Source organism: Heterocephalus glaber, unplaced genomic scaffold (assembly GCF_053883595.1).
Source record: "Heterocephalus glaber isolate CG9 unplaced genomic scaffold, H.glaber_assembly_v1.0 deba00000122, whole genome shotgun sequence".
NCBI lineage: Eukaryota > Metazoa > Chordata > Mammalia > Rodentia > Bathyergidae > Heterocephalus > Heterocephalus glaber.
The window spans coordinates 2,023,339-2,039,259 of NW_028258138.1; the positions used below are offsets into that span (position 1 = coordinate 2,023,339).

Consider the following 15,921-nt stretch of genomic DNA (forward strand, 5'->3'; position numbering starts at 1 on the left):
AGCCAGGTGCCTGGCTCTGCATCTGTTACCGTGGCAACGATGCCATCCCGAAAGGGAGCAGACACCAAAGCACTGCCAGGTGATGTCGGCCGAGTGTGGGTTTGGGGTACAGGGGGGTCGGCAGGGCCACAGCAGTCTGTGTAGTCTGTCCACACACTGCTCGTGGACAGGAAGGACACCCAGGAGAGTCCCAGACACAAGGGATGAGCAACAGCCAGAGGTGGCCCTTACCAACGGGGAGACTGAGGCGGGTGCCCTGGTCATCCCAGAGGCAGGGCTGCATGGCTGTGGCTTGCTCTGCCTACTGGCCACATGCATATAAACTTTAGGAGGGCTGGTGACAGGGCTGGTGGTGTCACCTCACCGGACCCGCTCCACGGCTTAGGGTCCAAAGAGCCTGTGTGAAGTGTGGGCTTCTTCTGTCCACACAGGTGAGCTGGACAGGAGTTCCCTGGGACAGGTGCCCTGCCGCCTGCACTGGGAGCCCCTAGTGCTCCCACCTACCCCTGCCCAGCTGGGTTGGCCTTAGGGAGGTTTGAATTCTGGGTACCAGGCAGGGTCGCTGCATGGGTCAGGGCTGCTGGCCTAGGGCGGCTCTCAGTGGCCAGTGAGGCCCAGCTCGTTGCAGGCTCCCAGGGTGCGTGGGTTGGATGCTCGGGGTGACACACAGCCCCCTGCCACCCCCCAGGGCTGCTGTGGCTCAAGGGAGAAGTCACTGATTTGGAGCCTGTCAACCCAGAAGTCACTGTAATTAGGACGGGAACACTAAGGTTTTCTAAGCAAATAACTGGAATCACCATCACCAAGAGGAGACATCTGCATCATTCAAGTGTTTAGTGGCCCATGGACAAAGACCCGGTAGGGCCACACCTGTCACTGACTGCCCCCAGGGCCCCTGCCAAGGTGACTTCATACTGAGGCCCGTGGGTCTCGCTTCCTAGGCTCCAAGTCAGCCTCCCGCCCTTTCTGTTTCTGTCCTGAGCGGCCCTCCCGCCTGTCCCTGGATCTTGGTGCTCTGCACCATGAGTGTCAGCATTTCAGCTCAGAAACATGCAACGTCATATACATTAATACATCACACACACCACACACTTGTTACATGTGCTCTTTTACTTATATTGTTTTTTATTTTTAGAAAGTTTCCTCCTCAAACAGAAAAAAAATCCATTCTAGAATCTATTTCTAACCCTGGTAACTTTAATTTTCCCAAAGGACGATGCCCATAGCAGGTTGTCTTCCCATAGCTTCCTTGCAAGGGTGACGCTGGGATTCTGGCTGACACTGCATAAAAGCTCAACACCACGTGAGCTGAGTGTTGCAAATGTGGCCCTCTGTGGGGTGAGTGCTGCCCACCAGCTCAGGCTGCCACAGACTTCTCACCGTCCTGAGGGACAGGGGCCATCGAGGGCTTCCTGGGGGGCCCTTCCTTGGCCTGAAGACTGTGTCCTCACAAGCTCGTCCCTCTGTGCTGCTGGAGGACAGACAGACAGATGGACACAGTCCTGTGGACCAGGTCCCGCCCCTGTGACATCACTTAACCTTTGTGGCCTCATTAAGGACTCTTCCTCCTCACACAGTCACGGTGGGGCTGGGCGATGTGGGAGATGTGACTGTCATAGCGAGGGTCTCACTGTGGGAAGTGGAAGGTGGGGGTGGCTGGCAGGACGGTGGGCATCAAAGGTGTGCATGGGAGTGGGTTTCCTTCTGGGGCAGAAGGGGAGGGAGCTGCCGAACCCTGGCCGTGGGGCAGGAGTCCTGGATGATGTGAGTGGCTTGGGGCTGCCGCCAGGCTATGGCACACAGAAGAGGGAGGTGACAGGACTAGAGTCCTGCAGCAAGATGGGCCCTCAGCAGCCACTGGTGGCTTGGGAGGTGGAGGTTGAAAGTCAAGGCACGCAGGTAGCAGAGGAGCAGGAGGGCGAGGAGACGCTGTCGCCTGCTGAAGGCAACCACCAGGGGGAGCCAGGATCCCCTCAGTTCCCTCTGAGCGGGCAGCCCCTGTGTGTGCTGTGTGGGGCACCATTTCATAGACTCCTGCCCTATCCCCACCACTTCCTACACCCATTATGCCAGTTGTTAGCGTGCTCTCATAGGCTTCCAAGATCTGCTGTTTTTATGTTTTCCATTTTTTCCTAAGAGAGGTAAAAGACTACCATGATGACTTCGATTTCACTTCACCTCCTCCTTCTATCTCTTCCCTTCCTTTCTCAGAGGCAACTGCTGTAATAAGTTTCCAAAGCAATTTTGATTCTTAATGACAAACCCCAGTAAAGAAAACATGATTTTGTGGGTTCCTTTAAGATTTTGATGGGCTCAGATCATCCTAGAAACCCTCAGCCTCTTCCTTTCCCTGTTGTGGCTGTGGACGCTTCCCCCTGCACAGCACCCCTCTCGTTGGCACAAAGGTGGTTTTGGATTCTTTCTATAATAAAATGTGGCTGGGAACAGCCCTGCACAGGGCTCCCCAGGAGCTGCTAGGGCTTGGATGTTGAACGTCCCCCCCAAAGCCCACGTTGTGGTGGCTTGGTCCACAGGGTGGGAAGGAAGTGGAGCTTCCAGAGCGGGGGCCCCTGGGTCAGTGGGGAGTGTGTCTGAGACAGATGTGGGGCCCCGCCTGTCCCCTCCCACTGCTCTCTGGCTCATTCGAGGGTCTGTTCCACCACGCATGGCCCTAAGCAGCCTGCCTTGCTGGGCCACCCTGTCTTGGACTGAAACTGCAGGCCCCTGAACCAAATAAAATCTTTTCTCTTTCTAAGTCCATTACCTCAGGTATTTCCTTATAGTAATGGAAAGTAGGCTAACACAGGCAGAGGCTGGAGTCTCTAGGGAAGATGCCAAGAAGTAGAATTACTGGGCAAGAGGATGTGCCATGATCAGTTTTGCTCGATGCCACTAAATTAACTTTCAGGGCCTTGTTCTGATGTGCACCCTCAGTAACTAGATATGAGTTTATTTCCTCCATTCTTGGTAACCCATAACATGGCCATATGTGCCTATTTATCTTCACTGGTTTGATGGGTGGAAAGAGCATTTTATGAATGATTCAAACTCCTGGATTGCTAGGGAGGCGTTGGGTTTGTCTTTCCCTTGGCGAACTGTGCCTTCTCCTCCAGACGTTTGTCTGTGTTTCTAGCTCTCTCATTGCCACCCCAAGGAGAGATGCTATGGGAACCCAGCCATCCTGTGCCTGGGTGACATATACAGTACCAGGGAGCTATTGCTGCCTAAGGAGGGCCTTCCTAACCTCGGCAACATCGGTTCTCCGCACAGGGCTCCAGGACGGCCAATGCAGTCGGCTCAGAGGGAGGGCTTGCCGTCTGCCTCCACCTCCTGTGGCTGACAGGCCCTCGTCACTGTGAGGGGTGACAGCGCAGCCGAGGGGCAGCCAGGAGCTGGAGGAGAGGGGTGGCACCAGAAGAGTAGGAGCCAAAGAGGGGCCGGGAGACCCCCCTCCGCCCCTCCATCTGGCCTGGGATCCCCGCCCTGCAAACCTCGCCCATTCCACCCGAGCCCCGCCCTGCAAACCCCGCCCCATCCCTCTGATCCCCGCCCCCGGGCGGCCCCCATGGAGGCTGGGGAAGGCGGCGCCCCGGGACCTGGGTCTGGCTGGCGACACGAGGTGAGGTGCGGGGATCAGGACTCCGAATGTCAGCCCCAGACCCGGGCCCAGCTCCGCGGGCGGGAGTGAGCGGGACTGCGCGGGCAGGGGCGCAGGGCTCTGGGTCCCCCGCCCTCGGCCGACCTGGGGCGGCAGCTCCGCACGGGGCCTCGTGCTGGGGTTTTGCATCCGCGGGCCGTGGGGCTGTCCCGGCCGAGGGGCGGGGCCGACGGGCTGGGGGGTCTGGACTCGGTGTCCGCGGCTAGCCCCGCCCTCTCCCCTCCCCCCTCGGTTTGGGGGCCCCACGGGAGCGGGGATCGGGCTGTTGGCGCCTCGAGGCGCGGCCACGTGCGGGGGCGGGGCGAGGATCTAGCGCCGGCCTCGACCCGGTTCCGACCGAGCATGAGGCGAGGGGCTGCCCCGGGCGGGCTGGGTCCTGACGGAGGAGGCTCGGGGGCGCCCCGAGGGTGGTGTCAGGCTCTGGAAGCCCCGGGGAGCCTCGGCCGCAGGCACCCGAGGGTGGGACGGCCTCGTGGGCTCGCTGGGGAATGGGCTCAGCCTCCCTGGTGTAGGGGGGCCGTGACAGCTGGGGTGGGGTCCCCGGCCCTGCCCCGTGCACGCGTGGACTGTGGCCACGCGTGACTCTCCGCAGGGTGTGCAGAGTGGCGGCCGTGACTGCTTCTGTGGGGACACGCCCTCTGCTGCAGCTAGTGGAGTTTTATCAGGGGCGGGTGCTGGTTTGGTCAGTGCCGCGGGGTAGCATCACGAGCTGTGGGTGTGGTGCGTGTTACTGATGGGTTTTTAGAAGTTGATCCAGCTTCACACACCTCGAATACCTCTCGCACACTCATGGTCCACAAGTCCTTTTCCATACCGCTGATATTTTGTAGAGGGTTTTTCCATCTGCCCGGAGGACAGAGTTCGTGCTCTGTCATTTTCCTTCTGATATTTTGTTTAGTTTGGGGTGTTGGGGTGATCCTCTCAGAATGAGTTAAAATTCCCTTCGCTTCTGTTTCCGGGAAGAGTTTGTAAAGATTTGGGGTCATTTCTTCCTTAGTTGTTTGGTTGAATCCACCGAGAACTCCTCCCAGGGCTCTTGCTGGAGCCTCTGTGAATCATCGTTTCGGCTTCTCTCACAGGTGAGGCTGCTGCGCTCCGCCGTGCCCGCCCGCTGCTGTGTGCGTCCAGGTGTGATCGGCCGCCGGCTGTGTGCTTCCTGTGGGCCTGGGGCTGTGCTCAGCGTCCTCTGCCACCCTCTCGCATGCCTGGCCTCTGCAGCGGTCACCTCTTTCAGTTCCACCTAGGGGCACATCACTTTTTGACTTTTTTAAAGAACCAGAGTTTTGTTTGGTTGCTTTATCTTTGATACTCTGTTTTCATTTTCCTGTTGCTGCACTGATTTCATTATTTCCTTTCCTCTGCTAATTTAGGATTTAATTTGCTCCTTGTTTTCTAATCTCCTAAGGTGGAAGTTGAGTTTCTTGTTTTTGATCTGTCTTTTCCCCGTGCGTTGTTCAGTGTCACACAGCTGCACTCCACAAGTCGTGGTGCTGGTGTTCTGCGTTCTTTATTTCTAAACACTTCTGAGCTTCTTAAGATTGCTTCTTGACCCGTGTGTGATTCAGAATGATGCTGTTTCACCTGCATCGTGGGGAAACTTCCCACTGTGTTCCTGTTACTGACTCCTAGCTGCCTTCCTTCGGAGTTGTAGAGTGTGTTGTGTTCCTTCTGCTGCTGACAGTTGCGCTCCCTGTGTGACTGTCCCGTTGGGTGGAGGGTGGGGCTGTCCCATGCACCTGGGGGTCAAACTGGCAAGAACGCAACACGTTCAAACCAGAGCCACCTGGCAGCGAGACACAGTCAAGGCCCTGGCGTGACCGTGTTAATGACCCGCATGTCAGACACGGGTGTGAGAGCGCTTGTCTCCAGTCTTCGCCCTGAGAATCTGGTGGATTCCTAGAGTGAAAACTCACGCGTGGCAGCCTCCCCTATGACAGGCCCCTGGCAGGCCTCGCCTGTTAGACGTGTCCACCCTGCGCCTCGGTTTCTGCTTCAGTGTATTGTGATTACCCGTGAGCTTCTGCTTCTGCAATTTTGGAAGCACGATTTTCCCTGGCCCTGAGTCTCCTGACGTTAGTAAGATTTGTTGATTTCAGTTCAGGAGATTTTTTTCTTGTGCTCGGGATGGAACCCAGGACCTCCCAGAGACCAGGTAAACACTCACCTTTGAGCTACAGCCCGGCCTGTTTGGCCTCTGTGGTGCTGTTGGGATGAAGTGGGGTGCAGCCTCAGGCTCTTCCAGGCCAGGCTAGTGACCGGAAGTCCTCCCCACTGATTGTTCTTGGTGGCAGACTAAGGGACCAAGCCCTGGGGCTGCTTGTTGTTCCCAGGGTTTGCTTGCTTCTGGGCCCTCGGGATCCAAGGAGGAGATGCGTGTGTGTGTTGGGTACCCTGTGGGTACACGGTGCTACTTATCAGGAGCAGCGCGTTTACATGGGTGACTCCGGTTCCTTTCAGTACCACATCATGACATTACATGTAGACTGCATTTTTTAATTGTTCCTTTCTGCTAAGCAGGATTTCAGTTGCCATTTGTTTTGTATATTTCAGTTTTTATCAGTACACGTTTGCACTCCGTAACGATCGCATCCGTCACGGAGAGCTGGTGCATGTGCACAGCATGTCTTCATTCTCTCTGTGTGCCCTTCCCTCCTCTCCCTCCACCCCAACCCTCGGTCCCCTTCTGTGTCTGATTTATTTCACTGAACTTTATGGTCTCATGGTGCATCCATTTTCCTACAAATGCCTTGTCCATCCTTCTTCATGTCTGAGCAGAACTCCCTTGTGTATAAACGCCACCTTCTCTTTGTCCATCACCTGCTGACGGCCATCTAGGCTGCTTTAAGACTTAGCTGTTATGAGTTGTGCTGCTATGCATTTGACATTTGTCAACTTAATTTTATTTGGTATACTTGTTTAGTTTCCATACTCTTTTTTGAGTATCCCACTGAATCTTCTTCATTCTGATCATGTTGCCTGTGCATAAAGAATAATTTGCTAGTTTTTCAGTACTAGGCCTTGGCTGGGCATGGTGGCACAGGCCTGTTACTCCAGCACTCTGGGAGGCTGAGGCAGGAAGATCACAAATTTGAGCCCAGCCCCGGAAATTTAGTGATTTGGTGAGACCTTGTCTCAAAATAAAAAGGGCTGAGGATGTGGCTCAGTCAAAGGCCCTGGCTTTAATCCCCAGGACCATAAACAAGACAAAAAATCAAAATAAAACTGTGTCCCCTTTCTCTTCTTTAAAGCCTTCCTCAGTGATGTAGAAGAACAAAACAGCACAGTATGCAGAGAGGTGGTACCAGAGCCCAGAGCCCTCTGACATTCCTCTTGATGCAGTGCTTAAAAGCGCTTCCTGTTTCGTCACTGAGCGTGGTTCTCACTGTAGGTCTGTGTCCCAGTTTGAATGTGTCCCCTCCCATGTGTGGGCCTTGAGACTTCCGGCTGACACGGGTGGGGGTGTTGGGGGGTAAGGGGGGGCCGCAGTGGAGAGGGGTACGCGTGCTGGGCCCTGGACCTTGGCCCTCGCAGACGCGGGGAAGGGATCTTGGGGTCCCTGTGTGTGGTTCCAGCAGCACAGGCTAAGGCAGGTTACTTCCTTAGTTATGGGGAGATTCGGAGGAGACTAAACAAGTTCCCGTCCAGTCATAGTTTATTGGGAGTGGTTTTTTTATCTGTCTGTATACTTTTTCTTTATTTTGGTTCTACCTTTACTGAGGTTTGATGACAGAAATTGTAAGTGTTCAGGTGCACGCGGTGGTATTTTGATCTGCAGATGTGCACAGTGAGAAATGAAGACCGAGATCAAGTAACCCACGTGCCTCACACTCTTTCTTGTGGTGATTGTGCAAAATGAAATAAGCCAGGCAGGGACAGGCAGACGATGCACACTCACACTTAGGAGTGCAGCCTTTCCTAAGAGGCTGACCTCACAGAAGGAGAGGGTGCAGGCGGGAGGGGTGGAGGGAGAGTCCCGGCTCAGGACTCTGCTCCAGGGTAATGAGCTGCTTTGTGTCATCTACACAGAGCCTCTGAGCCTCCGAGCCACCTGCAGACCGGGCCAGCACCCGCATGTCCACGGAACTGCCGCGGGGACAGCGCTGGCAGTGCGTCCAGGATGCTGAGCCAGAGTAGCGACCATGCTCCGGTGACAGCACGGCAGGGCTGCATGGCCGCACCTCCTGGGTCACACTGGGACCCAAGGCCCTCTGGACAGGGCGAGTGTGTCAGTGACACTGCCCAGCACCGCCTCCCTGGGCTGAGTGGCCGAGAAAGTCCTGCTTGAGACACACAGCGGCGGCTCCTGCCGGCTTCTGCCGAGGTGGACGCAGTGAAGGGTCTGCGTCCCTCCCATGAGAGGCACCTGCTTCTGGTCACTACAGCTCGTGGTACGCAGTGGGGACAGCTCAGCCCACTTGCTGGAGGAGAAGGAGGCTGGGAAGAGACTGCTCAGGCAGGGGTGTGCCCTGGCCAGGGGACATCCTGCTGGATGCCGAGGGCGACATGAAAGTGAGTGACTTGGGGCTCGAGGGGAGCCAAGTTCCCTGTCTTGTGCCCCAGAAATGTCCTCAGGCAAGGAGGGTGACAGCCCCTCGGCGGTGGGGTCATCCTGTTGCTTCCCCTGGACTCCACTCTGGAGCTGCAGGCAAGTGCCCGAGGGAGGAGCAACCTCTGTCCTCTCTCCCTGGACACGCAGAGCTCCCTCTGCCAGCTTCTCTCTCAGCCCCAGGCACAGGCCCATGCTTGGGACCACCCTGGGGTACCCGCCCCTGCCAGTCCTCCACCGGAGCTGCCCCCAACTGCCTGAGCGCCAAACTCTGAGGGGCCTGTCTCTGGCTGTGACCCTCAGGAGATGACAGAGGGCACTGGTGACCATGGCCACGCGGCTCATGCTGGAATGGCCGGGATGGTGGCGCACAGGCTGCGCCCTCTGTGTGAAGCCCGCCACCCTGGAGATCCCAGCCCCTCGACCCTCCTCCCAGGAGGAGGCCCAGCGAGCCTGCCCTGGGCCCCATCCCTTTCCTGCCCGCTGTTCACCTCTTTGGCCTACAGATGGGGACCCTGCTCCCAGCGAAGCCACGGCCTCTGCCGGCCGTAAGAGGCAGGCTGGACAGTGTGTGGCCAGGAGCCTGGCCACCATCTGGGCCTGCATTTGGACCCTTCTCTGCCACTGCCGGTCAACCAGCCGGCAGGAAACACACCCTGGGTGTAGAACCAAGGGACTCGATAGCAGAGCCATGCACACAGCAGGTAGGAGTGCAGTCTAGCTCTGCGTCCTGCGTGCTGTTTTCTCCAGTGGTTTTGTGACGTCCCTTTCATGCTGGCAGGGACAGGAGAGGGAAGGGGAGGAAGGGGAGGTGGTGGAAGGGCAGCTCCCTGTGGGCAGGAGCAGTGGGCTGCAGGGCTAGGGCAGGGTGGCCCCAGTCCAATGCCCTGCAGAGTTCAGAGTTGCAGTTGATGCCCTGTTTGCCTGCATTTTCAGTGGAGAGCAGAGGACCCTGGACTCCATGGGGATGCAGAAGAGGAGGTGGCAGGCGAGGATGCCAGCAGCTGCAGAGGGAGGAGAGCAGGATGTCTGGCCCGCTGGGGGCGGGGCAGCAGGCGCAGAGGGCTCCTGAGTCACTTCCCCAGCACCTCTCCCTTGTTTCTGGGATAGCAGAGGTGGATTTTAATAAATTGATGTTTCTACCACCCAAATTCAAAGACCCAGTTCAAAAATGGGCATCTGAAATGAACAGACATTTCTCAGACAAAGAAGTAAAAGCAGCAAATAAATATATGAAAAAATGTTCATCATCACCAGTCATTCGAGAGATGCAGATAAAAACAACACTGAGATTCCACCTCACCCCAGACAGAATGGCTGCTATCAAGAAATCAACCAATAACAAATGTTGGCGGGGGTGTGGGGAGAAAGAAACCCTTCTCCATTGTTAGTGGGAGTGCAGACTGGTGCAACCACTGTGGAAATCCGTATGGAGATACCTAAAGAACTAGGACTAGAGGTCCCATTTGACCCAGCTATTCCTCTGCTGGGTCTCTTCCCCAAAGAATTAAAAGAATCATACCACAGTGATATATGCGCACCCATGTTTATAGCGGCACAGTTTGTAACAGCGAAAGCTTGGAAGCAGCCCAAGTGCCCAACAACTGGAGACTGGATGAAGAAGATGTGGTTTTTTAATAAAATGGAGTACTACTCAGCCATAAAGAATGACAAACTAGAGTCATTTATAGGTAAGTGGATGCATATTGAAGCCATCCTCTTAAGTGAAATAAATAGGACACATGTGTAAATACGGAATAGTTTCTCTAGTGTGAGAAACTGAGAGTGTAATTTAGGATACACTGATGAAATGGCCTAATAACATATTTCTCGGATTGTGTTTCCATCGCATGTCCTATGACTGTACCGAAATTTAAATTAGGGAGACGCTTGGCTTATGTGGAGTCTGCTAACTGGAGTTTTTTTCCAGACCGCTATTTGTTCAGTGTTGGTTTTGGGGATCTTTCTGAAACAAGTCACATCTTCTGGTGTCTTGTTGGTGCTTGAGATGCTTTTTTAAGTCATATGGAAAAATGTTTAAGTGCTTTTCAGTTTTGTTTTGGTTGAGTTCTGCTGTATTTGAATATTACTGTAGTTTTTTTTCCCTTGCATTGTTCTTTTTTGAATGATTTTAGTTTTTGTATGTGTGTGTTTGATCATAAAGTTATAAAAAATGATGTTTCTTATACCAAAACCTGTCCCACATGTGATGGCCCTGAGAGCTCATCTTTGTCTGCTCTGGGCCCTGCCCCTGCCCGGGTCTGAACCGCCTTGGGCGTCAGCACTGGCCCTCAGCCAGAAATAGGAGGAAAAGTGGCTTCAGAGGCTTTCAAGGTTCTCAGCACACAACAGAGGACAGCTTCTGAAGGGGCGAGGCTCCGCACTGCCACCACGGCCCAAGGGAAGGTGGCAGGGAGCGGGGCACCGAGTGACAGTGAGGGCCCCCTGCTCCCTGTCCCCAGTGGGGTTCTGTGCCCTCGGTCACGACAGTGGTGCCCAGGGTGGGACGTACACAGCATGGCCCTGCGGCTGTCCGTGCACTCGTGGGGTCTGCAGCTGGGGCAGTGATGAGCACAGTGCTGGGAACTGTCCACTGTGTCGCAGGGGACGATGTGAAGGCCAGGGCCTCGCTCCCCCTTCCCCCAGTGTGCTGTTCCCAGCCGCACGGTGTGTGGCAATCTGCTGCCCCGCCCCGGGAGGCGAACACGGTCTATGACCAGGTGCCCAGGGCCCAAGGGGCAAATGTCATCAGGAATTAGCCACTGGGTGCCACTGTCCCTCCCTCTTACCTGGTCACAGCTGGTCAGGGAGCTGAGTTAGGAAAGAGCAAAGAGGACTAACTATGACAGTGACAGGGGCCTTGAGCCCAAAGTGTGTTTATGAGACGTGACCAAAACCTCGGGCGAGTGCTGCTGCCCAGCGCCATCCAGGAGAAAGGCAGCTCATAAAAACACTGCCTCTGCCACCTTAGTCCCTGCATCTGGCACCGTGTGACTTCCGGCTCTTCCCCAAAGTCCAAATGACCATGACGGGGAAACGTTTTGAATCCCTTGAGGACACGGAGGCAGCCAGGACAGCGCAACTAAAGACGCCCAGGAAAGGACTCTGGAGCTGCTGCAGGAAGTGGCCAGGACCACGGGAGGAGCGGGTGTGAAGCGAGGGGGAAGACTTTGAGGAGCGCTCACGGCCATGAGTCTTTACTGTGACGCACTTTATCAAACGTTCACCGTGAGTTCTGATCGGCCCCTGTAGCTCTCCCGCTATGCTGTGTGCCGCGCACAGCTGCAGGCTCAGGACGGTGTCAGGAGGTGGGCACCCTTGGGGGCCAGCGCTCTGCCCACATCAGGGACCGGAGACTGCTCCTCACTGCCATCCGGGCTGGGAGCCTGCTGCCCCCGCCCCATGCAGGGTCCCTGGCACGGAGGAGCCCAGCCTGTCCCCTCTGCACTGTCTCTGTGGCCGCTGCTCAGCCTGACCCAAGGGCCCGGCTCTGCCCCTTGGGTGGACCACACGCTGGCTCCGGGAGGCAGGGCCACACCGAGTGCACCCAGGGTGGACCTCCACCTGCCCGCTCCACCAGGCCACGCGGCCCTCGCTGGTCATCACGGCGCAGGCATTTGGGCAGCGCCTTCTGACCCCTGGTAGAACCCTCCTTACAGTCTGTGGGGCTGCAGAGGGCAGGCGGCCCCCACACCCCCCACCAGCGGAGCCCCGGAGGCAGTGTCCACCGTCACACTGGGGACCTCGGCCCGTGCGTCCTGTGCTGGACGCCGGGGTTCACTGCACAGAGGCGAAGGCCGGTGGGTCTCGGGGCTCGGCACTGCACCTGGGGCAGGGGGTGGCGGGCCTGGTGGCCCCGTGAGAGAGCAGGGTGCAGGCTGTTGCACCGGGGTGACAAGGCTCAGGGAGCGGCCACCGTGTGAGCTCAGACACACGGGGTCCCCAGCCTGTCCCGAGCCTGCAGAGGGGCACGTGGAGGTCGCGCCCAGCCTGTCCCTGACTCCTGCCCACCGGTCTCTTCCTGGGTGGGACCCGGGGGCCTGGCATTGTCCCTGGGCCGAGGACTGCGCTTCCAGGTCTCGGGACCCATCCGCGGGCTGCGTCAAAGCCTGGCGAGGCCCCTCAGCTGGAGTTGCTGGAGGCGGCGACACATTCCTGCGTCCTGGCGCCCAGAGGTCCGCCCAGGGCAGGAGGGGACTGGAGGCGCCGGCCTGGTGACCGAGACACGCCCCGCCAGGCGCCGTCCACGGGGCTGAGGCCAGGCCCGGCCGCCCGAGGAGCCGGGGCCGGCAGCGTCCGCTCCTGACAGCTCTGAGCAGTGCTGCTCGCCCTCTCCACAGCCCTGGGGGCCAGAACCCGTGCCCGAGACGCCCCTGTCCTCGGGAGCCCCGCGGGCCCCGCTCGGCGTCTGCTCAGCCTCACGCAGCAGCTGGGCGCGGAGCTCGGTGTTCGGCGGGGACCCCTTCTCTAGCGCAAGGGAAACGGCCTCTGTAGAGTCGCAGCGCCAGACAGCGCGCCGTGCAGGTGCAGAGGCCCGAGTCGGGCGTCGGGGCTTCCAGCCGCCCTGTCCCTCGGGGTGGGCGCCGCGGCGTCGCGGGCCGTGGACCTGGAGGAGGCGGCCGGGCCGGCCGGGGAGGGCCCGAGGACAGGCGGGGCGAGGGCGCCCTCTGCTGGACGCTGCGGCCCGAGCGGGGATCGGGACTCCCGCCTGCATCCCGGGACCTCCGTGGACGCGAGGACCCCGCGCCGTGTCCGTGGGGCCGCCAGGCTCCTCAGCGCCCCCTGGCGGCGGGGCGCGCCGTCTCCCGCCTGCCCCGCAGTGCCGGCCTCTGACCGTGGGCTCCCCCAGGGGCTGGCTGCCTCCCCGAGGCCCCTCTGCGTGTCCCCAGCCTCCCGGAGCGAGGGAGGTCCCGCGCAGGCTGGGAGCACGATGGTCCCACCCGTGCAGGGGCTGCTCTGCTGCACGGGGAATGAAAGTCTGTGAGGCTGCAGCTCTGAGCGGGGTCGGCAGGGACCTGTGGGCTTCGCGGGCTTCGCTCTGCAGCCAGTGTCAGGCCGTGGGGAGAGGCTGGCGGAACGACCTGAGGTCGGGGTGGGAGGAGCCACGGGGTGGGAGCACGGAGACGGCCAGGGCAGGCTGGGCAGGGGTCAGGCCGCTGCCATGGGAGGCAGCTGGTGCCTGGCCTGGCCACACAACGCTGAATCAGAGCTACCTCTCCTGTGAGAGACGCCCTCCCCGGGCCAGGAGAAAACTCACACCCTTAGTTTTCCACTGCCGCCTGTCTTGCTGAGGCAGAGACTTCTGCCCAACCAAGGCTTTGCCTTGCCTTTGGGTCTTCACTTCCTGTGAGGCTCCTGGGTCACATAAACCTATGGTCCATGTCTTAGTTATGGACAACATACCCGACCCTCAAAGTTAAGAGGAAAGGTTTATTTAGCTCACAATTTGTAGAGGGCTCAGTCCATAGTTGGCAGGCTCTAAGGCAAAGAGCAATGGTAGAGGGCATCGCAGAGGAGAAACAGTTCATGGTGGGCAGGAGGCAGCAAAGCAAGCAAGTCCAAGTGACCATCTATAAGGAACTAGTAGCAAGCCTCTTTCTGTCCTTATACTGTATCAGGCTACCTGCCCTCAGAGTGGGTAGCACTCACACCTTTTATCCTAGCACCCTTAATCCTGGCATTGCACCATGAATCAATCACACACTCTAGATTCAGCCACCTCTATAAAAGCCCCACCTATGACTGCATGGGGCTTTGGGGGAAAATCTAGACACAAGCCATAACAGTCTGGTGTCTGCTTTTCCCGTTTACCTTATGTCTGTTTAATGTCCAGCCCTGGCTCGGACTACAGGAAGATGGAGGTGATGATGCCCCTCCCCAACCTATCATGTATGTAGTACCTCTTTTCAAAGAACGTTCAGCAGTCCCAGCACTCAAGAGGCTGAGGCAGGAGGACTGCCACGAGTTCCAGGCCAGCCTGGACTACATAGCAAGACTCTCTGAAAAAACCATCCCACCCCAGAAACCACCCTCCGGGAACTGATAGGGACAGCTCCCCTCTTGGCCATGGTCCCTTCCGGAGCCCTCTCCCTCCCCGCACCTGACCAGCTTCCTCCAGGACTTCCACCTTCGCCCTAGGTAATTTACAGTGAGTGGGAACTTGTTGGCTCAGGGGCTCTGGAGCTGGGAAGCCCCAGATGGAGCAGCTGGTGCTGGGCGAGATCCTTCTCGCTCCCCGGTCCTGGGGACAAGCAGAGAGGATGGGAGAGTCAGAGGGCTGGTTCACCCTTTCACCCGGGACCTGCTCCCCACGATGGCTTCGACCCACTCACTGGGCCAGTGCCCTCGGGGGCTGCTCGCCTCTGAGGCCCAGCTCTTGGTGCAAAGGCGAATCCGTGTGAACGGGAGCTTGGCGGGTGGCGACTGTCACCTGGCCACTGACTGCAGTGCTGTGGGCAGGGAGGAGGAGGCGGCTCCCGGGAGCATGGGCTTTCGCAGCCTGTGTCGTGTGTGAACTCAGGCAGAAGGGTGAGCGAAAGGAGCCGCATCCCAGGCACAGGCATCCTGGCTTTAAACAGCAAAAGAAAAAATCTTTATTGCAATGTAATTCATGTGTCATTAAACTCATCCAGCTTAGGGTACAATTCAGTGTCATTTACCTATTCAGGAGCTATGCAACCATCACTACAGATTTGAGGACTCTTTCATCATCCCTCGCAGTCCTCTAGCAACCCCGCCTGCACCCTGCCTCTGTGGAGCTGTTACTCTGCATGTTTCACCTGTGCGCGATGACTCCACATCCTGCCCGGCGTCTGGCTTCTGTCGCTTAGCACGGTTCTGGTTTTGTTCTCACTCAGCATGCTTTGAGGTCCATCCCTGAGCATTGTTTCTGTAGTACTAATTTCTTCATTCTTCAGTGGACTGTTAATCCACTGTCTGTTAATTTTTGTGGATTTCTTAGGAATCCAGCAGTTTTTTGTGGGTTCTATGAGGTTTTCTGCACACTGGATGTTGCTATGTGTGAAGAGACTGTTACTTTTTCCTTTACTGCCTGTGTGCTGTTTGTCTCTTTCACCTGCCTGATGGCTCTGGTGAGAACCCTGGTGCAGGGTTGGATCCAGGGCACCAGAGTGGACTTCTCACCTTTTTCCTTATCTTAGGGGAAGTGCCTGGTCTTTCTTCATCAAGTGTGATGTCTTCTGTGGATGTTCTTTAGTGATTGATCTGGGACTGATAATATACATGAAACTTGTGATTTGTGTTAATTCCAATGAAATGTAGAATCTTTACTCCTATACAGCTGTCTCTTTCCACTCTCTTGTGATGTTACTGTCACGTAGGGTTTCTACGTATGTCACAAACATAACCATAAGTTGTTAAAACCATTCTTTGTAATTCCCCCATGTTTATCTTTTCCAGCGTTCTGTTTTGTTTCTGTGGATTTGAGTCACTCTCTGGTGACTTTGCTTTCAGCCTCAAATACTTCCCTGCACTTACTGTACAGCAGGTCTGCTAGCCACAGACTCTCAGCTTCAATTTATCTGGAAATGCCCAAATTTTGCTTTCATTTTTGAAAGATAGTTTTTCTGGATATGGGATTCTCGACTGACTTTATTCTTTGAGCATCTTGGGTCATGTCACTGCCTTCCGGCCACTATCATTTCTGATGAGAAGTCAGCTGTCAGTCTTACTGGTGTTCGCGTGGTGTGTGTGTGTG

At 56.9% G+C, this 15,921-nt stretch overlaps 1 long non-coding RNA gene across 1 annotated transcript; it reads left to right on the forward strand.

Annotated features, from left to right (window-relative positions):
• The first annotated feature begins 4,319 nt into the window (after positions 1 to 4,319).
• Positions 4,320 to 10,418, forward strand: LOC110348629 (uncharacterized). Its single transcript, XR_002393987.2, has 4 exons — positions 4,320 to 4,737; positions 6,907 to 7,046; positions 7,685 to 8,908; positions 9,141 to 10,418. It is a non-coding gene; the product is annotated as an uncharacterized LOC110348629 (long non-coding RNA).
• The last annotated feature ends 5,503 nt before the right edge of the window (positions 10,419 to 15,921 follow it).